The sequence below is a fragment of the Petromyzon marinus genome, chromosome 30, assembly GCF_048934315.1.
Source record: "Petromyzon marinus isolate PM22_M1 ecotype Great Lakes invasive population chromosome 30, UKy_Petmar_22M1.pri1.0, whole genome shotgun sequence".
NCBI classification, from domain to species: Eukaryota; Metazoa; Chordata; class Hyperoartia; order Petromyzontiformes; family Petromyzontidae; genus Petromyzon; species Petromyzon marinus.
In genome coordinates, this window is record NC_133696.1 from 5,418,057 (window position 1) to 5,442,676 (window position 24,620).

Genomic DNA, 24,620 nt, shown 5'->3' on the forward strand with positions numbered 1-24,620 from the left:
GTACAAAATACCCAGGCAGGTGCCTAGTTTTGGTGGGGCTCATGGTAAGACCCCATCTCTTAGTGGCACACTCCAGGCTCAGCAGCAGTGCCTCCAACTCCTCTGAGTGAGCAGCAATCACCAGGCACCCCTGTGGAAACACCAAAATAAGCTCGTGCCTGCGTCGCATATACATACACACACACGTAATTGTCCATACACACACACAAAGACATATGCAGTTACACACGCACACACACACACACGTAATTGCCCATACACACACACAAAGACATATGCAGTTACACACGCACACACATCGCGCGCACGTGCACTCGTAGCAGAAAGCCCGTTATGAAAGAGAGAGAGGAAAAAAAGATTAAAACCGCCTCCAAAACAAAACAGCTCTCACACGAAACATTAGTAGATTTAAGAAAGTGCGGGGTAAGTGGGGGGTGCAGGGGGGGGCATTGGGGGGTGGATAGGGGGTGGGGGACTCGAGAATGGTCCGAACTTCCCTGCAGAGCCCATTCATCACACGGCCTCTAATGCGCGCTAATCGCGCTGCGAGGAACGGCTGGAATTCACAAACAAGGCGCCCCCCCCCCCACTCTTGCCCCCCCCTCTCCCCCGGGGTAGGCTGGACACACAGGGGAAGACACGCATCATCAGGGATGACTACTCACGCGTACAAAAGCCCCGTACCCGACTAAACAACAACAACAACAACGGTGATATAAGCATAATCGAATATGTGTTTGGCATCCGCGCGTTGAAAGGATTCAAGACGCCCAGGAGTCGAGCCGGCCATCAACGAACGCCCGGATGGCTATAAAGGACCCGTAACAATTAATCGATTACAAATTCGATTCGTGACAAATTCGTTGAGTGGGGTCTGTCCAGGAACGTCGGGTATGCACATACACACACGACAAGCGCATCAGACGCCCGGATGACGAAAACGTACAGGGCCTATAACTAAAACTAATTTACAAAATTATATATTTTATCTTGACTTAAAACTTTCGTGACTGCAGGAATTCATATTCTTGGGTCTTTCGGTAAAGTCAAAATATTTGTTATTTTCTTTGAACCTATCTACGTGACTTTACCCAAAGACAAGACTATATATTTTATTTTACCTATGCAGCTCTTTCTTTCAGAAGCGGGCTGGCCGCAATTGATAGCTCAACGAAGTTACCCATCGTTTGGACAGTTTATAGCAGCCAAAATAATCTGAACGCGTGATTGTTGATTCTAAATGTGTGTGTGTGTGTGTGGGGGACCGGAGGACCACGACTACGGGGAGACAGACACGAAAACTCCAAATATACATCAGGCGTCAGGGTCGGAATCGAACCCTCGCACTCCTGTGTACCAGGCGAGAGAGGTAACATCTCTTCAAACACGATTCGCACTCAAATATAATCTTGTTCGTGATGGCTGTGGATCTAGCCAGATACACAGCGAGCGCACCCATACCACATCAAACGACTAAAGCGAACGGCGCGTCTCACAAGTAATTCGTTTAACAGTGAGATGAATAAGGTCATGAAACGAGCATAAATTGCACCAATAATAAAAATTAAAAAAATCACACATTCGTCATCAATAGTTGGACGGACTCTCGGACGCATTCCATTCCTCGGCTGCCCCTCCGTTTTTACCCTTGACCATCGGCTAACATCATTCCGTCTCGCCATGACGCATTCTGCCCAGCGTGGATGGTGTTTATAGTCGTAGTCTCCATAATCCACGTGTTCCTCTTTCTGCCTTTCAACGTGATTCTTAGCACGCGCGTATTTCCACGCATTCTCCGTGTTATTGTTTTCATAGTATGTCCCGTTCATGGCCACGTTATCACTTCCACAATCGAGATCAACTTTGTGGGGGGCGGGGGGGAATGACAAGTTGGTGGAACAAAAATATTTTAAAATAAATTCTAAGTATTCGCGCTGCACACCGACTCTGTTCCACGTCTTTCAACTCTCTTCACATCTTTCGCTCTCTCTCTCTCCCCTCTCTCCCCTCGCTCACTGGTTCCCTCCCTCCCTCCCTCTCTCCCCACCTCCCTCCCCTCTGTGCGTCTCGTTTTTATTTTAAGTGCGTTCGACACGAACAATTACACCTCTCAAGCGATCACAAGATTTCTGAGCGCGCTTTTCCCAGCAGGTGCACGCGGGGCGCGCGTGCACGCGAGGTTGTTTGAAGCGCCACCGCCAAATTTCACGCATATTTAAAACGCGCGCACACACGCACGTACGCGCGCGCACACACGCACGTACGCGCGCGCACGCACGCGCGCTTCCTTAAGAAAAAAAAACGTAGAAGTAACCTTTTCGTGAGAAATTATTTAAATATATATATTTTTTCTAGAAGCAAGTAATTTTTTTTGCTAGCGTATTAGCGTGAAAAAAAACAAATGTGGCTTTTTGGAAAGGGGTGGTGGGTGGGTGATGATGATGATGATGATCGAAAATTGTCTAGAGCAGGGGTCGACAAACCTGCGGCTTCGGAGCCGCGTGCGACTCTTTAAGGACCGCTTCGTGACGTCGTCACCACCACCGTCTGGTGTTCACCACACAGTGGCATTGCGCCTCTTAAAATATTGAGGGGGGGGGGTTACCGAATTATATATAAAAAAGTATCGTTGTTATTTTGATTAATGACCTCTGGTCAAGAAGGATAACGGAGCGGGCAGCCAAGGAGTGGAACGCGTCCGACAGCGACTGGGTACCACCGTCGAGGAGATGGAACCATGAGTTTGTGCGCCCGGTGGTTCGGTGGATCCATAGCATCTTAGGGATCCTGCTAGGTGACTGCGGGTTGGAGGTCTTCGTTCGGCAGTGAATTGCTCATCATGACGAATTATGTTGTTTTTTTTATTACCAAATCATGTAAACATCAGCCTCTGACCAAATCAGCCCGAAAATTTTATTTTAAAAAGTAAGCGTCCGATCTCTCTCGCCAGATGCCGGAAACTAAGCAGGTGTTGAGCCTGGTCAATGCTTGGAAGTGCGACTACCGTGCATAAAATAAGGTGCTGTAGGCTGCTGCTGGACTGCGTTGTTATCAGGGGGCAGTGCAGCCAAGCCCACGCTGACCAGCAAAGTGAAGTATGGTTCAAATATATCCCAAGTACGGCAGGGTGCGGAGGAAGCCCTCGTCTCGCATGTGAAGTAAAAAAAATACAAATGAATAATTCCTAGCTCTTTGTCCATCCACTGCCGGATGAGGGCATCTCTATGTCGTGTGGGTCGTGGAGATTGTTCGACCATGCTTGAGCAATTTGGTGAGCGCGGGTTTTTGCGAAGAGGGGAACGCCAGCACATTTTCGACTATCACTCGCCAATGAAAATTGCCGTGGCCCGGAATCGAACTCTGGTCGTTGAGTTCGCGGCGCAGTGCGCTAACAGCTGCGCCACCATTTTATCCGCGAGCACGTGATGGGGCTGACCGCGTGACGCTGAGGTTGAGAGTTAAACTCCAGACCGCGTTTCTTTAATTCAACTATGGTGGGTTAAACGGTGGTGGTGGTGGGCCGATATATAAACTTGATTTGAAGCTTGGTTCTTTCGGTAAAGTCACATAGAAATAAATAAAATAAATAATGGAATACACGACGTTTCGATTGCAACACAAGCAACCGTCATCAGGTGTGAAAGAATGCTAAAATTTGAAGTTCAGTCTGAGAAATTGGAAGTGTTTTGTATCTCTCTCTCTCAAACTCCCAATTTCTCTCCTCCTGCCGCTTACTATTTATTCAAACTTCCAATTTCTCAGACTTAACTTCAAATTTAGCATTCTTTCACACCTGATGACGGTTTGCTTGTGTTGCAATAGAAACGTCGTGTATTCCATTATTTTCTTTTCTTTCTACGTGACTTTACCGAAAGAACCAAAGGGCCAATATATAAAACCTCGGTCGCGCCATACTAATATTACATTTCCACCGCTACAAAGAGAATCTCAATGCACTCCGGCTGTTTGTTGATGGAACTACCGTGGGCGGGAATCGAACCTCGGGTCACCTGCTTCGTGGCGCAGTGGACGAATCGCTGCGCCACCGCTCCCCGCACTGCGCTCCACACACGCACACAAAGATCTAACTCCCCCCCCCCCCAACACCGCCGTACGTATAGCCTTCAAAGACTTTTGGGGCAAGTGCCACAGTCTCACTCACCCACCCCGCACAAATAAACACAAAGACAAATGGCTCCTGTGGAGCCCACTTAGAGACTCTATTGGGGAAATTGTTGTCGGCGAGTGCCTATTAAGGTCGGCACGACGCGCAAGGAAGGGAGGGTGTGGGTGAGGTCGGTGCCACACTCGCAAATTCTCACACAGGCAGACACGGACAAAGATCCCCCGTGTAGGCTGAACAGACTTTTGTGGCAAGTGCTGTTAGTAAGCAAAACCCAATGAAGGCCGGAACGGCACACGAGGGGGTGCGTGGCCATAACCACGCCCGGCCGCCTTTGCCTCCCTTAGTCGTGATATTTACACACCGCATTTTGTATTCAGTCAAACTAGGGGGAGGCCCAGGTCCGGGTCAACATCAATTGTCATCTGGTATTTACCGTGAGCGGGAATCGAGCTCAGGTCGCCGGGTTCGTAGCAGAGCGCGTTAGCCGCTACACTACCGCTCCACAGCCCCCTTCCCTTCGCCACACACGCACGTACACACGCACACACACGCAAACACACGCACGTACACACACGCCCGCACGCACACACGCACACACATCTCCTCATTCGGCCACACGTGTTTGAAGCTGCAAGATGGATGCTAAAAACATCTCGCTCAGGAAGCGATGGTGTTTTTCAAAATCCGGACCTCATTCATTAATTGGTCACCGCTACTTCCCCCCCCCCCCTCTGAGTAACCCCCCCCCAACACCACCCCTCTCACCCCACTACCCCCCCTCTCTCTCTCAACTTCCAGCCCCTCCACCGCCTCCCTCACCCGCTCCTCCGCCACCTCCTCTCGACCGCTCTCTCTCTCGTTCCTCACCCGGGCTCCCTGTTACCCGCAGAACGTCGCCTTTCCACCTGCTCACACACAGCCACCACCGTGACCGTCATGATCATCGTCGCGCTCTATACGATGGCTATCTCTTTATGCCGTGCATTTTGTTTATTTATCGTAATTATCGACGACATCTTCAGCCATTTAGTCGCAAACAGCCACGAAAACCCAAGCGAACGTCTCAATCTAATTCAGTCTGCCATGGCCATTATCAACTGCACGCATTTGTACTGCGCCCATAGCGGGCGAGAAATTAAGGTCTGAAAGCGCAGCGTGTATTTTTTTTTTTTAGCCGAGGGGACCCCTCTGATGGCAGCTGTCCCTGTCAACACTGACACCAACCACGTGTAGCCAAGATACATTGTTGGTGAACGTGCTGTTAAATGAACACCTATTAAGAACGAAACGGCACACAACGGAAGGTGGTGTAGCCAGCAGAGCGCCAGGCTGGCTTTGTATCTCCATTTTAAAGGCTGAGTCGACTTAGAAGAGGCACAGGACTGTCGTTCAGATATCACTTCAGCCGTAGCCAGAAATCGAATTCAGGTTTTGCCGGGTTCGTAGTGCACAGTGCACAAACTATTACTGCGCCACAGCTCCCGAACCATCAGTACCAAAGACAAAGATCCCCCGTATAGCCTCAACAGACGGTTGGGGCAAGTGCTGCTCGCGAGAACCTCATGAAGGCCGGCACGACACATGACGGGAGTGGGTGGCCAACCATCAGTAACCATCATAATCTCATCATATAGTAGTAGTAGTAGGAGTAACACCATACGGCCACATTCTTAACACCATATGGACCATGTAGGAAATTACTGTAGTCTGTGCTCCTTCAACGGAGGAGGAAACGCAAAACCACAATAACTTTTTTCTCTCTCTCTCTCTCCCTCTCTGCTGAAGCCCTCTCGTCGTGGCGGGCAGCGGGTCACGACGTGGACATCTCGCCCCTGAACTTACCGCTGCCGCCATCCCGCGCATGAACAGAACAGAAATAGTCTTTGGGCAAATGTTATTTCATGGGCCATGTAGTAAAACTAAACGGACAAAAAAATAAAAACTTTTTTTTTATTTTACCGGGTAAGGCCCACTGAGCTATATAGCTCTTTTTTTCAGAAGCGGCCTGGTCACAAATGATAGCTTAACAAAAGTGGCTTATCATGTGTACATTTTATAGCAGCCAAATACTCCAAACGCGCGATGTTTATCCTAAATGCGCAGGGATAAACAGGGGGCACTCTGAGAAAAATCTACGCGACCACGGGGAGAGAGACACGCAAACTCCAAATATACAGCAGCAGCAGGGCGTCAGGGCCGAGACCGAACCCACGACCTCCTGCATACCAGGCGAGGTAGTTAACATCTTGCCGGCGCGGCACGCCAGTAGTACACTACCGTATCAGAGCACGTTTCCTTGCGTGTTCTGCCACGAGCGTGTGTGGTTAACGCAGACTTAATGATGTCTCGTCATAGGTGTCTACTTTGGTGTTTGGAACATCCTAACACCTCCGGTATTATTGCCGGATAGGGTGAAAGCCCATTCCTATTTCATTTGCATGATTTTGATAATGGCAAAAAGGTCCCATAGATTAAACAAACCGCTGTGGTCTGTGCTACTTCAACGGAGGAGGCGGAATTATCAAAAACGACACGAACTCACTCCTCTCTGTCTCTCTGCGGAAGCCCTCTCGTCGTGGCCAGCAGCAGACCTCGACATTGGCATCTAGCTCCTGAAACTCAGATTCAGGAATATGTAATTCACACTATAGAGATCGGATGAGCTATGAGGCCCTTTGTGCACCACACATACATCCAGTATTGCTGCTGCTGCTTCCACAGCACAGGGTCTCCACCCTAACCCATTCGCGTAGCATCCCCCCCCCCGCCCCCACTACGCGTTTAGCTTCATTGCTTTTCTTGCGCCTTCTAAAAACAAAACAAAAAATCCCTCCAACGCAGCAAGCGCATCGCGAAAAGCAACGCAGCCACTGAAAATTACTGCCATTTCCTCCTCGACACAGAGCGGCCTGGGAACAGCTGTGAGGGTTTTCACCCCCCCCCCCCCCATAACCCCCCCCCCCCCCACCAGCCCCCGTCAGCTTTCTAACCCCCCCTCCCCTTTCATAACACCCCCCCACCACCCTGGCGGCCCCCGTCGACCTCCCTGACACAATTCACTCTCCGCTTCGTAACCCCCCCCCCCATCACCCCCCCCCCCCATCACCCCGGCCCCCGCCCCCTGGCCAACTGTTTAAACACGGGAATTAGCGCTAAATGCCCCCAGTGCGAATTCTCGCGAGCGGTTTCTCACACGCGCCATTGGTGGTGGTGGTGCCCGTGGTGGTTGTGGTTGCAGAGGTGATGGTGGTGGCGATTGTGGTTATAGCGCTTGCTGGCAGATATGGTGGTGATGGTAATGGTGGTGATCGTGGTTAGAATACTGCTGGTGGTGATGGTGCTGCTGGTGGTGGTGGTGATTGGGGTGGAGCGGTGGTGTAGTGATTAGCGCGATTCCCGCTCACGGCTACCACCGGTGACGATTATCTGAACCGGTCCTGGGCCTCCCCGAGGTCGACTCGGCCTCAAATGAGCACCTGGTGCGGTGTGTAAACATCGCCACTGGGGAGACAAAGGCGGTCGGGCGTGGTACTGGCCACCCACACCCCCCTCGTGTGCCGTGCCGGCCTTCATAGGTGCTACTCGCTAACAGCACTTGCCCCTACTGTCTGCTAAGGCTACACGGGGGGGGGGGGGTGCCTTTGGTGGAGATTGTGGTATCGTGCTGCTGATTTTAATATAGGTCCCCTTTTTAAAAGAAAAAAAAAACCCATTGGGAGGCCCTGGGAAGGTTGCTGTGAATGAACGATAACAGAAGTAAGTGTGGCGCATTTATCACATCGCATAAAACAAGCAACACACAACACCAGCGCCATCGTTACCGGGCGGAGCAGTCGGCTACGTCCTCCGTGCGCTATGCCCGCCGTCCACCTGCCCCTTCACCAACTCACACTGTGACCAGCATGGTGAAGTATGGTCAAACAACTCCGTCACGACCAACACGGCGTGGGAAGGCCTTCAAATTATTGAGTGACCAATTAAACGAATTGAACTTGAAAAAAATTCCTCATCATCGTCAACACCAGGAGACATGATCGATCTACTGCTGGATGAAGTGTCCCCTACCCCCCCCCCCCCTCTAAGCCCTGCGAAATAATGATCCACATAGCACCAACACACACTGACTGGTTTACTAGCTCCATCTCCCCCGTTCGGACGTCCCCAGGGACGCATTCCATTCCTTGACTGCCACTCCGTTATTGTCCATCATCGGCCATCATTCCTTCTAGCCATGGCGTGTCCTGAACCACCAATACCTCGGTGATCTCGTCAAGGAGCAGACACCATCACGCGAACTCCATATACTCTCAGGATAATGTTTGCTTGTGTTGAACTTCTGTCGCACCGTACATAGCCAACCGTGCTAGTCAGACGTGCAAGGGAAGGACAACAAACTAAACACAAGAAGCAGTTCTCAACAAATTATATTTTCAGTTCACATTGAAAAGTGCATCGCTCCGGTGGCTTCCCTAATATGGGAAGGAAGAGCGTTCCAGACGGCCGCGGAAGCGCATCCGAAAGCGCGCGATGCAGTGGCCGTCCTCAGCGTCGCGACGCGCTTCGGTAGAGCACACGGCACATCGAGGGGGGGGGGGGACGAGGGTGGACGGTTACACACACACACACACAGCTCAATGTATTACCATCGTGTCGTAACTCCACCCGACAGACTCGCACAGAGATTCATAACGCTGACGAGAGACCCACACACCCACATTGGGATCGTAGACTCGCAGAGAGAGAGAGAGAGACAGCGAGATCCCTCCGACTTCGAGACACTTAGACTCACGTAGAGATCCATAGAGGCATCATATTATATACACACACTCACGTTAAATTAAACGCATCGTCGAGAACGCTGTCTTTAAAAGAAACATTCAATAATAAGCGGCGTTTCGGGCAATGGACCTCATCCATAACAAACGTAGAGACACAAGCCCGCCTCTGTATAATGGAAATGCCCTGCACTGTTCTTTTTTTCTGTCCAGCATCTTGAGGATGCGGTCACACGTAGTCTCCTCCGCCTGCCACCACCTACAGCATCTCCAACGCATGAGCAGAGGAGAGACAAAGGCGGCCGTGCGTGCCTGCCGGTTTCCTGGTAGCAACGCCGCCCCCCTCCCCACCCCCCCCCCCCCCCGCTTCGTCCACGTGTTCCGACTCGATGTCGCTACAGGGCAAGCACGGCGACGCCGCTACGCGCTGTTCATTGTGCACGGCGGCGGGAGCTGACAGACGCCTCTGCGCAAATGGACCGCGCGCGCGGTCATCATCGGGGCCCCATTGTGCCCGCGCGAGCGGCCCCATTCAACGGAGCGCCGAGCCCCGTTGCGCGCTACTGTTGGGGGAAGGCGGAGGGCGAGCACCAATGCGTGTGCTGCCCTGCTACCTGGCAGGGGCGCTTACCCCCCCCCCCACACACACACACACAGCGCTGTGAGGCTAACCACTACATCACCGGCACCACCAACACCACCCCCACCGCCCGCTCGCCTCCGTGTGTATGCATTGCGTAAATGTGCGTGCGTGTGTATCTGTCCATAGCTGCTCGCCAACAGCACTTGCCCTAAGAGTGTGTTGAGGCTAGACGGGCAGGGCCGGATTATCCCAGTAGCGAAAGTGGCTACTCATGCTCAGGGCCCCGCACTTTGAAGGGCCCCGCGCTAAACGCTTTCAAGCTATCAATTCCGGTTCAGTGATTCTGCACTTGCTCTATTACTATAGTACTATACCGCCTTCAACCTTTATGAACGACTGGGTGTTTAATGTTAGCGATTTGCCGTATTATCTGGCTGTATAGCAAATAAAAAAAATACAATTACATTACTATGCAAGTGAAAAATTAGTGTTTTAATATTTACGTGTTTTTATTTTATTTAGGACCCCTTTATAACATATGTTACAGGCCCCGAACTAGCTTAATCCGGCACTGCATACGGGAGATCTTTGTATTTGTCTATGCGTGTGGATACGTGTGTGTGTGTTAGTGTAGCCGTGAACGCGCTGCGCTACGAACCCGGCGATCCGAGTTCAATTCCCGCTCACGGCCCGGACCTCGCCTAGGTCGACTCAGCCTCAAATGAGCACCTGGTACGGTGCGTGAAAACATCGCCACTGAGGAGACAAAGGCGGTCGAGCGTGGTGCTGGCCACCCACCCCCTCGTGTGCCGTTCTGGCCTTCATAGGTGCTGCTCGCTAACAGGACTTGCCCCCAACAGTCTGTTGAAGGCTATACGGGGGATCTTTGTCTTTGTGTGTGTTTTCACGCGTAGCCGAAGATGTTTATCTTTAACGAACATTCGCTGCCACGGGCGGTGACTGCATCCATCCGGTGGTAACTGTGTGTGAGCTCTTGTTGAGCAGACGCACTCAATCACACACACGCACGCACGCACCCGCGATGCACACCGTATCGCGTGTGTGTGTTATTGTTATTATCGTCATCATCATCATCTGTCAGCGAAAGCGGATTTGTGAACAAGTCACGAAAAGTGTGCGCGCGTGTGCGTCTGTGCGGCTGTATTCAAACACGGCCTTGTGGATTTGCTAAAAAACGTTTGAAAACGGTTGTACAGTAGTTCCAAAAAAACAAAGGCAAAGATCCCCCGTTTAGCCTCAACAGACTGTTGGGGCAAGTTCTGGCAGCGAGTAGCACCAATGAAGGCCGCGACAGCACACGAGGGGGGGGGGCGGTGGCCAGCACCACGCCAGGCCACCTTTGTCTCCCCAGTTGCGATCTTTTTACGCACCGCAACCAGGTACTAATTTGAGGCTGAGTCGACCTAGGGGGGGAGGCAGGACCGGTTCAAGGCAAAGACAAAGATCCCCCGTATAGCCTTACAAGACTGTTGGGGCAAGTGCTGTTAGCGAGCACCTATTAAAGCCGGAACGGTACACGAGGGGGTTAGGTGGCCAACACCACGCCCGTCCGCCTTTGTCTCCCCGGTGGTGACCCACCCCCCTTTTCTAGACGTGCCGTGTCCTGCCGTAGCCCTGGTGCTTTGCTTCGCGGTTTGAGAGACGTCCGATCAGCGCGGTTGGCTACGTACGGTGCGAAAGAAGTTCAACATATAACATACACACACACACGTCCTCTACAGATGAGCGTGCGTTCCTCTTATCGCTCGCCGTCATTCCAAGCGTGAAATTTTCCTCTCCACGCCGCTTTGCCCTCTTTACATTTCCCTTCGTGGATGTCAATGTTTCTGGCTCGCGTGTCCAAACAGGTGTGGTACCTTACGCGCGGTCATCAAAACACACATTAAATATATATTTTAAATAAATATATATAGTGTTGATCTTTTTCCGTTACTCAATAGCTACGATTAGCGTAACTTTTCCACGGGACAATTTAAAACTGGCCATCGGAATGTTTTAATGTGATTATCATCAGGCCCCATAGTTGTAAAGTGCAGTTTCGAACTCTAATAATGATCCACTTTGTCTCTCTGGACCGTTGCCCGAAACGTCACCTATTATAATTTTCATTTTTTTTTAGGACCACAATCTTACATACCGATTTTATTTTGTAATTAAATAGATATGACAAACGCGTGTTCGGAAAGCGTAACAGAAGCTACGCGTTCATAATTGACTTTTGAGTCTGATTTACAGAAGAAAAATGCGTGTCGCAAAACTTCCTTCCGCCCGACGCGGCCAATTTAATAATAAAGTTGTCACGTGATGGGGGGAAAACCGCACAAATGTATCACTGCTGCAACAATTAACAATTGGGTAGTATGACGTGAAGCTGATAGTTGCAACCGACTTGTACGTATGTTGAACCGTACGTAGCCAACCGTGCTAATCGGAGGCACATCGTCTGGCAGTTTCCAGAAGCCCCGTAGTGTGGCTGGTTTTTCTTCCTTGGTGTAACAGTCAGAATCTGCTGGACACATCTCGTGTCTGCTTCCAAATCAGACAGAGATTCCCCCCGATAGCTTGAACAGACCGTTGGGGCAAGTTCCGTTAGCGAGCAGCAACCTACGAAGGCCATCACGGCACACGAGGGGGTGGGTGGCCAGCACCACGCCCGGCCCCGGCCGCCTTTGTCTCCCCAGTGGTGACGTTTGACAACATCGCACCAGGTACTCATTTGAGGCTGAGTCGACCTCGGGGAGGCCCAGGACCTGTTCAAATAATGGCCACCGGTGGTGGCAGCCGTGAGCGGGAATCGAACTCGGGTCGCCGGGTTCGTAGCGCGGCGGCGCGAACCTCTAACGCCACCTTCGCTCCCCACAAAATAACAAAGCACACACACACACAACACAATGTAACACACGTAGTAGTAGTAATAATAATAATAACGACGACGATAATAACAAAGCACACACACACAACACAATGTAACACACGTAGTAGTAGTAATAATAATAACGACGATAATAATAATAACACGAGCGGAAAAGGTGTGGGGGGTGGTGGGTTGGTGCGTTGGTGGTGGGGTGGGATGGGGGGGGACAAAACTGTGTAGCGGCATACAAGCCGACGAATGATCCGCTCGCGAGCAAGAACCCCGGGAGTAATTACGGAGCGGCCGGGTCCGTGCCCAAACAAAAGGGCCGGGTACAGACGTGGGTGGTGCCTCCGCACGCCCCCTCCGTAGCTCGCGATGACAGCCCCAGCGCTGCGCTCCGTGTCAAAACACTCCCAACCCCTCCGCCGCGGTTCGAGCTCCCGCTCGCCACCACCACCACCACCACCCTCCCCACACACCTCTCTATATAGCACCCTCCCTCTACCATTATCTCTCTCTCCCTTATCTCTCTCCCTTATCTCTCTCTCTCTCCCTTATCTCCGCTAGTCTCGACGATGTGCACGCGCCAGGCGGTGCAACTGCACCGTCCGTGCTGAGAGTGAGAGCCGTAGACTCAGCCAAAGAACCGTAGGCCCGCACATAGACCCGTAGACTCACACAGAGAGCCATAGACTCACACAGAGACCCGTAGACTCACACAGAGAGCCATAGACTCACACAGAGAGCCGTATTCTCGCACATAGACCCGTAGACTCACACAGAGAGCCATAGACTCACACAGAGAGCCATAGACTCACACAGAGAGCCGTAGACTCACACAGAGACCCGTAGACTCACACAGAGAGCCATAGACTCACACAGAGAGCCGTAGACTCACACAGAGAGCCATAGACTCACACAGAGAGCCGTAGACTCACACAGAGACCCGTAGACTCACACAGAGAGCCATAGACTCACACAGAGAGCCGTAGACTCACACAGAGACCCGTAGACTCACACAGAGAGCCGTATTCTCGCACATAGACCCGTAGACTCACACAGAGACCGTAGACTCACACAGAGACCCGTATTCTCACACAGAGACCCGTAGACTCACACAGAGCCCCGTAGACTCACACAGAGACCCGTATTCTCGCACATAGACCCGTAGACTCACACAGAGACCCGTAACCTCGCACAGAGAGCCGTAGACCCGCACAGTGACCCATAGACTCACAACAAAGATGCATAGACTAACACAGAGACCCACAGACTCACACAGTGGCCAATATAATTACATCGTGACCCATAGGCTCATATAGACCTTACGTAGGGATCCATCCACATCCCAACATAGAGACCCATGACCTCTCAGAGCGATTCACAGATTGACGAATAGGCCACGCTTGTACTAGAGACCCGTGTATTAACGGATATCGAGGCAGCTGTCGTCGAGGGTGCAGGCGGCGCAACTGCACCCAGAAGGGGGAGGGGCGGGGAATTGCATACGAGGTGGAGGGTACGAGGAGGGCTTTAATTCCTTGCTCTGGGGCCCACGCAGTCATCTCTGCGGTGGCTAGGAGATGTTAACTCCCTCGCCTGGTACGCAGGAGGTCGTGGGTTCGGTCCCGACCCTGACGCCTGCTGCTATATATTTGGAGGTTGCAGTGTCTCTCTCTCATCATCATCACGGTGGCTAGGAGATGTTAACTACCTCGCCTGGGACGCAGAAGGTCGTGGGTTCGATCCCGACCCTGACGCCTTGAGCTATATGTTTGGAGGTTGCAGTGTCTCTCTCCGTGGTCGCGTAGATTTTTCTGCGGGTTCTCCGGCTTTCCCCTCCACACCTAGAAACGTGCGGTTTCGATTATGTGTCTGCTATAAACATCCACACGATAATCCATTTCATTGAGCTATCGTTTGTGACCAGGTCGCTTCTGCAAAAGCGCTATCTGGCTCAGTGGGCCTTACCTGGTAAAATAAAATAATAAAAATAGTTTAGTTTTCATTTCAAACCGCTCCACCATTGACTCACTTTAATCCCTCTGTTTTTCTTTCTCCTCTCGTTTCCTCGATCATTCTCTCACCCCCCCCCCTTCTCCTCTCTCCTTCTCTCTCTCACTCTCCCTTTCGCGTCACCTCCTCCTCTTGCTCCTGACAAGATGAACAAAACAGGAATAGTACAAGCAAAATGTGTCCCGCCCTCTGCTGTTGTTTGACTCGGGGGGCTTGGCCCTGGGGCAGCCGGTGACTATGACCGGGAGGGCTTTTGTCCACGAACGGGGAGAATTCACTCACCCACTCCTGTAAGGGGTGGTATGGGTGAGGGTGGCGATGGAGGGGCGGGTGGGTGTGAACCATTGGTGGGTGGGTGGTGAGTCGGCTTGCGTTGTGTTGGTTGGGGGCTTTTTGTGTGTTGGGGAAATGTGTGCGTGTGTGTCTGTGTCTGTGGGTGGTGGTGGTGCAGGTGTGGGAGCGGTGGTGTAGCGACCCGAGTGAAAAGTAAAACTAAACTATTTTTGTATTTTACCGGGTAAGGCTCACCGAGCTATGTAGCTCTTTTTCAGAAGCGACCTGCTCACAAATGATGTGGAAATTCTATATGAAGAGGGGAAAACTGGAGGACCCAGAAATAAATCCACGCGATCCTCGGGAGAGAGACGCACAAACTCCAAATATACAGCAGCAGTTGTCAGGGTCGGGATCGAACCCACGACCTCCTGTATTCCAGGCGAGAGAGGTAACATCTCAGCTATTCGATTCCCGCTCACGGCCGACGATTATCTGAACCGGTCCTGGGTCGACTCTGAACCGGTCCTGGGTACCTGGTGCGATGTGTAAACATCATCACTGGGGGGAGACAAAGGCGGCCTGGCGTGGTGCTCACCACCCACGCCGTCGTGTGCCGTGCCGGCCTTCATAGGTGCTCGCTAACAGCACTTGCCCCAACAGTCTGTCAAGGCTATGGTGCTGGTGGTGGTGTGTGTCTTATATGATGGGGGTCATCATATAAGACACGCGGCGCTCCGAACACTTGCCCGTATATTTTAACACGTAGGCTTTCGCGACCAATATCATTCATCATACAGGGTTTTTTTTTATTATTATTATATCGCGTAAATAGATTGCGCACATTTATGTTTACACATCTCGTTTGGTACTCATTTAAGGCTGAGTCGACATAGGGGAGGCGTGGGACCAGTTTAAAAGAACCGTCGCTGAGCAAGAATCGAACTCGGTTCGCCGGGTTCGTACCGCTCCCCATCTCCCCATCATACACACATAAAGATCCCCCATATAGCCTTAAGAAACTGTTGGGGCAAGTGCTGTTAGGGAGCACCTATAAAGGCCGGCACGGCACACGAGGGGGTGGGTGGCCAACACCACGCCCGGCCGCCTTTGTCTCCCTAGCGGCGATGTTTACACATCGCACCAGGTACTCATTTGAGGTTGAGTCGACCTAGGGGAGGCCCAGGTCCGGTTCAGATAATCGTCAACGGTGTTTGCCGTGAGCGGGAATCGAACCCGGGTCGCCAGGTTCGTAGTGCAGCGCGCTACCGCTCCCCACACACGCACACGCATACACACATATACATACACACACACGCATGCATACACACATATACATACACACACACGCATGCATACACACACGTGGACTAGATAGCAATCCTACTGTGAATGAACTTGACTCGCGTGTGTGCTCGCTACGATATCACGCAACGGCCGACAGGTGCAAGTACAAGTGTCATCGCCCCCCCTTCCCCATTGCACCCCCACCACCCTATAGAAAACAGCGGAGCGCACCCCAGTGCCTCTCTGTAGCGCGAGTATATAAAACAACAATATATAAATACTGCGTGGTATCTCTACAAACATCAATACAGCCCCGCAGTGTGACGCTGCGTTGGCATTGGTGCACAAACAACGGCAACAACAACAACAAAAACGCAACATATTTGTCAACAACACTGCCCTAACAAAAGCACGCGTGGAAATACAATACCAATAACTACAACAATAATAATGAACTCCGTTTCATAAGGAGGATAATAGGCGACGTTTGTGGAATGGCAAAATGGCAATTGCCCAGAAAGGTCGCATATCGGTTTCGTTTTTGTTCTCTGTTTGCTCAGCCAGCAAAGCCTCGCCGAGAGTTCCGTGGCGTTGCGATCAAGAGGGTCCTGCCGAGTTGTCAAAGGCCGGGTTCGATGATCGCCAATTTTTTTGGAGTTATTTTTCTATGGGTCTCTGTGTGAGTCTACGGGTCTCTGTGTGAGTCTACGGGTCTCCGTGTGAGTCTATGTGGCTCTGTATGAGTAGACGCGTCTCTCTATTAGTCTATGGGTGTCTCTGTGAGTCTACTGGTCTGTGTGTGAGTATATGGGTCTCTGTGTGAGCGAAAATTAGCAAATTTGCCTAACTTAAACTATAAACCAAACTGTTCTCTTTTTTTTGACCAACTAAGACCCACTGAGCTATATAGCTCTTTTTTCAGAAGCGACCTGGGCACAAATGATTTCCCAATGAAAATACATTTTCACGTGTGAATTGTATAGCAGCCAAATACTTCAAAACGCATTTTCATTCTAAATTGTGGAGAGAAAAACCGGAGGACCCGGAGAAAAATCCAAGCGACCACGGGAAGAGAGAAACGCAAACTCAAATTATACAGCAGGCGTCAGGGTCGGGATCGAACCCACAAACCTCCTGTATACCGGGCGAGGGAATTAACATCTCCTAGCCACCTTGGCCCCCTACAACACCGGCTCACAATGCCCTCCTCTTGCGAATGTCGACACGTTGATGTTTAACGTCCATTGTAAAGCAGACTCGTGTGTGTGTGTGTGCACATGGCCTGGCACAAGCGTCGTGGTGGCGTCACCGCCACTTAGTGGCGAATGGCGGTTGTTGTTGAAGCATCGTCACGGTTAATCCACCCGCAGTGCCGCACTCGCCCGGGCTATAAAACCGCATTTGGTGAAAAAAAAGCCTGCAGGTTCGGACCGCTCGTCTCTCATCTGAGAATCCATAACGACGACGACACAAAAAGAGTAAAGCCCCACAATTCAAGCCGACCGATAGCTCAACGTTCATCCGTCAAAAGCGACCGGGGAGAATCCAGATACGTTAACCAGTGGCGAACGCGTTTCCCTGCCGCCGTGACCTGCACATGACGAGGGAGGGGGGGGTGACCGATTTGTTGAATTCATGTTGTCAGCGCTGCAGTGTTTACGAACTAACGAGGGTTTTTTTTCGTTGTTGAATCTCGCTATCCCTTTTATCTCTCGATCGGCTGCACTGCGCAAAGGTTTAAAGTGGCTGACGGATGGATGAATGGATGGATGGATGATCCATTGCCTAGAGGAAAATAGAGAACGGTTATGGTTTTCACGATGGAACGCCTCTCTAATTTTCTTCACCCACGCGGGTCATTCCGGTAAAACTGCTCACGGCTGAAATGTATCTTAACCGCTTCAATCAATACAATCAACAACAACAACTAGTTAGAGACACCAAAAGGCGTATGCGTATTCATATACTTTGTCTCTCTTCTATACGGTCCATAGTGTGGGTTGCATGCCCACAATTGCACTCTTGTAGCTCATGTGTCTCTCTGTATCTGTGTCTCTATTACTCTCTTTGTATCTCTGTGTCTCTATTACTCTCTATGTATCTCTGTGTTTCTCTAATAATCTCTATGTATCTCTGTGTGTCTCTATTACTCTCTACGCATCTGTGTGTCTCTTTAACTCTCTATGTATCTCTGTGTGTCTCTGTTACTCTCTATGTATCTCTATGTGTCTCTGTTACTCTCTATGTATCTCTGTGTGTCTCTATTACTCTCTGTATCTCTGTGTGTCTCTGTTACTCTCTGTATCTCTGTGTGTCTCTGTTACTCTCTATGTATCTCTGTGTGTCTCTATTACTCTCTATGTATCTCTGTGTGTCTCTGTTACTCTCTATGTATCTCTGTTTTATTTACTATTATTTGCTATTATGGATTGACTCATGCAGCTAGCGAAGGATGTTAGGTTTAGTATATATGTTATGTATGTCGCTATTGTTAACATTTCTTATGATCACTGTTACATTGTTTTTATAGCATTATTTTAGTAATTTCTAGAAAGGTTTAGTTTAGCCCGATTTTTTTTTATGTAGTATAGAGTTAGACTTAAAGTTTTAATCTAAGTTATATTATGATTGTTATTGTGATCTAACATTTAAAAAAATGGGATTTTTTTTGCACAGTTTAGTATGCAGCATAAACAAATGGTGCTTTTTCTGGAAAAAAATATTGTTTTTGTAGGGGATGTCTCAATTTGTGTACAGTAAATTAGAAATGTATCTTGTTGTAATTTTATTGTTTGTTGCGGTTGCACCCGAAGCAAGAGCCGAATGGCTCACAGGGTTATTCCAAATAAATGAAACTTAAATAAATGAAAACTGAAATTTGTTATTTTCTTTGAACTTTTCTACGCGACTTTACAGGAAAAGCATATGCCGTATACATATATAGGGACATGCCTACATATACAGTATGTTAACATGTACAGACATGCATACAAAACACATAAAGAGATCACCCGTGTCGGCTTTTATAGCCTGTTGGGGTAAGTGCTGTGAACAAACACCTTGTGAAGGCCAGCACTGTGCACTCAGTGGTGGTGTGGACTGAACCACGCCCGGCCGCCTTTGTTTCCCCAGAAGAAACTCCCCTAAGGAAGGCCGAGTGGACCTAGTGGATGGCTAGGATCCGGTTCAGGTCGCACTTCCTGTAGTGGATTCTGTTAGCCATGATTGGGTATCGAACACAGGATTCCAGTTTCGGAGCACAGTGTCCGAGTCACCAGAGCCACGGCTCCCCAAAGACAAAGATCCCCCATTTAGCCTTAACAGACTGTAGGGGCAAGTGTTGTTAGCGAGCACCTATGGAGGCCGGCACGGCACACGCACAGACACACATACACACGCGCGCACGCACCACAACCTCGTGTGACAAGTACCGCGCAAATCGCAAATTCACCGTCATATAAACTGCGAACGATGCATTTGAAACGGATACAGAAGGCGTATAAACAGGGTCGGGAACAGTGTCTTACACTCGTAGATTAAGTCAAAAAGTAGGCCACGGCACTTGAACACGGGTTGCGAGTTGACATGAATATTCTAAGCTGCCGTATGCTGTTCGGGACCAAGCAAAGACTTTGACTTTCAATCAACTTTTATTGCCGCCAGCAGCAAAAAGCACTGGAGGCGATTCCGATATGAAACACACAAAGTCACCAGCAAACAAATTAAAATAAACGCTACAAATCCACGCGCTGTGGCGCTAAATGCACCGCGCACAACACGAAAGAAAAGTCACGTGGTGGTGGTGGTGGTGGTCATCGCGCACTCCACGGTGACGAGCGAGCGCTTCAGAAGGTGAACACGTGGGGGGTGCCGTCCACGCTGGTACAGAGAGGGGCTTTTCCGGCTCCCCAGCGTTCGATCAAGACGCGCACATCACCGACACGTGTGGGACCAAGCAAAGAGGGAGCTAACACAGCGTATGTGTCATCTCCCCTTGAGAGAATTTGGGTGCTATACATTTTTGCACGTGATGAGCCACTTCGTTGAGCTATTATTTGTGGCGAGGTCGCTTCTGAACAAGAGCCACAGCAGCTCAGTGAGCCATTATCTGGTGAAATGAAATGTGTTTTGTTTAGTTTACTGAACGACCGTGTTGCCAATGCATGTGTCATGGCAGGCCACCACTATGTGTGCACAATAACGACAGACGTTATGTTGTCGATGTTGTCAGTGAGGATTAAAAAAAAAAACATTTCTTAAAGTTATTGGGCAATTGAAAAAAAAATCTGATGTTTTTGAACGATTTAATTATTTCATTACCCGATCTTGACAAGGCTCGGCGAGGCTACGGAGGGGGAGGGAGGGGAGGGCGTGGGGGAGGGGAGGGGGCATGAGTATGGGGTGGGGGTTGAAGAGATCTGGGGTGAATGATTCGTACGCGAATCGCTGGGAGATTAAATTCTAATTAAACGTGGCTCAGGTTAGATAGACAGAGCTAGTTAGACAGAGAGTCTGGCAGACAAACAGGCATAGAGACAGTCGGAGAGAGTGACACACACTACACAATACGTCAGACAAACAGACACGGACGTAAAGAGAAGACAGTCTGCAAGAGGTCTCACAGTCCGTCAGCCATACAGACACGCTTTCCGAAAGATGGACAGACGGACGGTGAGCTATACAGACGGACAAATGGACAGGCAGATATCGTCTGGCATCCAGGCACAGACAGGTACACGGCAGTGTGAAAGAAAGGGTGATTAACAGGTGGACACCAAAAAAGATTGTCTGACAGACAATCGTATAGACATACAAAGAGAGACAGACTAAGACAGTCTCGGAGACAAATCGACAAACAGCCTGGCAGAGACAAAGCAATGCACGGGTAGACAGTTATAGATACACTCAGACATACAATAGTGTTACAGACGGATGGACGGGTGAACAGTGACACAGACAGAGAGATGAACAGGCGTGCAATGGCACCGACGGACATTCTACGAAGTAGAATCGGTCAATCTGCACACAAGCAGGAGGGGAGTGGGGGGGGAGACGGACAATATGTAACACAGCTGAACACACCACCCGCAGTCAGAATCACAATCGCAGTCGCGGGACACAGTGGCAGAGCGAAGAGCGACGGAGACACGGCGGCAGTCGGTCAGACGAACAGACAGAGGGTGGCCGAGACAAGCATGGGGCGGACGTAGCGGGTCTTGATTACAGAAATGAAAGACCTGAACCCGCGCTTCCCGTTGTTTTGTCTCAGAAACCCAAATGGTCTCCCCCTCCTAGTGAAGTGAACCTCGCCCCCACCCCCCCGGCTGCTCCCCTCTCACTCCTTTATTACGGGCGCCGAATGTAAACACGCGTATCACGTTTGTGGGGGAAGTATATCCGTTTTTTGGGGCCAGCTGCTGCGTGACTTTTTCATGAATTGCTGCCACAAAAAAGGAGATATTTTTTTTGCGTTAATTCTTCAATTTCATTTAAAGATTGCCGTATTATAAATATATATTTAAAGAAGTAAAAAAAAATTAGAACGCTTTGAGGATGTATTATTAAAAGGGAGCTGGCAAGCGATGGCATGAGTTTCACAGCTGGTACAGAGAGTGCATGAGCCAAAGTGGGGGTGGGGGGGTTGGTCGGTACCACTTGGGGTAGAAAACTATACAGTGTCCACCATGGGTAGTATCCACCATGGACAGTGTCCACCATGGGTAGTATCCACCATGGACAGTGTCCACCATGGGCAGTGTCCACCGTGGGGCAATGTCCACCATGGACAGCAAACTCCGTGTATAAATGCTGTTTCTATAGACGAACTTTCGATCCGTTTGTTGTCATATTCCATGAACGCCTCATAACGGGTTTATTTTTCATATAACGATTTTCTCCATCAATCACATGCCATGGGACTATGCTTTGATGACGATTTTTTCATAAAGTGCTACCACACTTATGTTGCTATCACCCATATTTGTCATCCATAGAAGTACTTCTTCAATGGAATAATTGATAGCATTTTACACCCCGGGCGGTACCGGTCAAGGCTTTTGGGGCCGATGGCTCAAAGGCCAACATAGAACACCCACTGTGCTGTGCTCGCTACGGAAGGAATAAATATATATCGATCGGTCGATGGATATCTTGCCACCAATCCATCCGTGTATAGTATTAAACTTCACGACTTAAGGTGGAGGTCACCCTCGCTTTATGCGGGGTCAGTTTGTACGATTTCGAGCACATGCGGCGCATCTATTCCTACCCAAAATTCGCTGTACTAACGAACTCATATGCGGCTATGCGGTCGGGCGTGGGACACCACTGTGTGTGTACTGTGTGTGTGTGTACTGTGTGTGTGTACTGTGTGTATGTGTACTGTGTGTACTGCGCGTGTGTACTGTGTGTGTACTGTGTGTGTGTACTGTGTGTGTGTACTGTGTGCGTGTACTGTGTGTGTGTGTACTGTGTGTGTGTACTGCGCGTGTGTACTGTGTGTGTGTACTGCACGTGTGTACTGTGTGCTCTACTCGGCAGGCAGCTGTCTCCTTGTGCGGTGCATTGTGGGGTTTGGGTGACCGTGCGCTCCCACGCTATGCGATTTCGCTTTGTACGCCCCCCCGCCTTTTAGTTTGGGAACGCATCTACTACTACCGTGTGAAGCGAGGGAGGAGACCTGTGCTGTACAAGGTACAACCACGTAGCGTCGAACGTCGTGCACGCGGCACAACCGGCAACAGCTTTGTAGGACAACCGCGGAGAACCGACGCAGTCAGCCGGCGTTTGTTACGTGCTGTGTATTAGGGCCATTGCCCGAAACGTCGCCTTAATACGTTGTTTTGTTCTAAGGCCACAGTGTCATTGAAGAATGCGTTGAGTGTTTTTTTTTGCCTTTTGTAGTAATTGTTTTGGTTGTTTTTTTTTACCGTTAATTCATCCCATAAATATAACAGACCCCCGTAGCATTAACCAGGGCTGCCGGTGGTGGGGATTGGAACCGCAAAGCTCATGAAGAGAGTGGCGGCAGACCGCGCTGCTCCGGCCTGTCGCAACACCTCTATCTCCTCCATGCGGCAGATATTCGGCGAGAAGCAACTTGGCAAGACGATAAATTGCCCATAGCCAGTCTTCACGGGGGGGGTTGAAACGTAACAATACAAAAAAACACAACGCTTTTGAGTTGTTATCTTTGTGTATTTATCGAGGAAATGAGCGGCGAGGCGGCGTGAGTGTCTCCGTGTGTCTCTCTCTCTCTCTGCGTGTGTAGCAACAAAAGTATATACTCGCGTATAGTGTATGTATAGGTCTACTCGGCCTCAAATGAGTACCTGGTGCAATGTGTAAAACATCGCCAGTAGTGAGACAAAGGCGGCCGGGCGTGGTGCTGACTACCACCAACATCAGCTCCTCGTTTGTCCCTGCCGGCCTTCATCATTTGTTTGCTCGCTGACAATCTGTCGAGGCTGTTCGGGTGTTCTGTCTTTGTATTTATATATGTCTGTGTCTGTGTGTGTGTAAACTGCCACTAGGGAGACAAAGGCGGTCGGGCGTGGTGATGGCCACCCACCCCCTCGTGTACCGTTCCGGCCTTCATAGGTGCTCGCTAACAGCACTTGCCCCTACAGTCTGTTAAGGCTATATGGGGGATCTTTGTGTGTCTGTGTGTGTGTAAACTGCGTGGGCAGCGGTAGTGTAGCGGTTTGGCAGCGCTGCGCTACGAACCCGGCCACCCGAGTTTGATTCCCGCTCACGGCTAGCACCAGTGACTTTTATCTGAACCGGTCCTGGGCCTCCCTTAGGTCGACTCAGCCTCAATTGAGTACCTGGTGCGGTGTGTAAAAACATTTCCAATAGGGAGACAATGTTCGGCCGTTATGAATGCTCCGACCTTCATAGGTGCTCGCTAAACAGCACTTGCCCCCGCAGTGAGTTGAGGCTATACGGGGGATCTTTGCCTCTATTTACGTGTCTCCGTGTGTGCGTGTGTGAACTGTGTAAATTGGCGTACAAGTGCAGGCGGTAAAGCAGTCTAGGATCGTCCTGTATACACTACTTAAAGTGTTTGCTTTTCTCTGATGTTAATTCTTGGCAGCTGTTTTCGGGTGTAGTGGGGAGAGTGGGGGGGGGCACAGAGAGAGTGGGGGGAGAGTGGGGGGAGAGCGAGGGGAGATGAGTGGGGAGAGTGGGGAGAGAGCGATAGAGCGTGGTTTTGGTGCCTAGCCCCCTTTCGAACCTGCGTCTGTACCGTGCCCAGGGTTTCGTGATCTTGGCCATAGAGTCCGGGTCACACTCTTTAGCACGGTTCGGCAACCGAAATAACAAAACACTTTTTGGTTTATTCGGTGAAACAAAAACAACAAACCTGAATATTTCAAGAATGCAAGACGGTGGTCTTTTAAAATTTGACGTCGCGAAGCAGTCCTTAAACAGCCGCATGCTGCTCCGGATCCGCAGGTTGACGACTCCTCCCCATGGTAAACTGGACTCCCATGGTAAACTGGACTCCCATGGTAAACTGGACTCCCATGGTAAACTGGACTCCCATGGTAATCTGGACTCCCATGGTAAACTGGACTTCCACGGTAAACTGGACTCCCATGGTAAACTGCATTTCCATGGTAAACTGGACTTCCATGGTAAACTGGACTTCCATGGTAAACTGGACGTCCATGGTAAACT

General features: G+C 50.3%; 1 long non-coding RNA gene across 1 annotated transcript; it reads left to right on the plus strand.

The window, feature by feature from the left end:
- Window positions 1–491: 491 nt before the first annotated feature.
- Window positions 492–6,084, plus strand: LOC142929372 (uncharacterized). The gene is made up of 2 exons (XR_012945667.1): window positions 492–1,369; window positions 5,912–6,084. It is a non-coding gene; the product is annotated as an uncharacterized LOC142929372 (long non-coding RNA).
- Window positions 6,085–24,620: the final 18,536 nt, after the last annotated feature.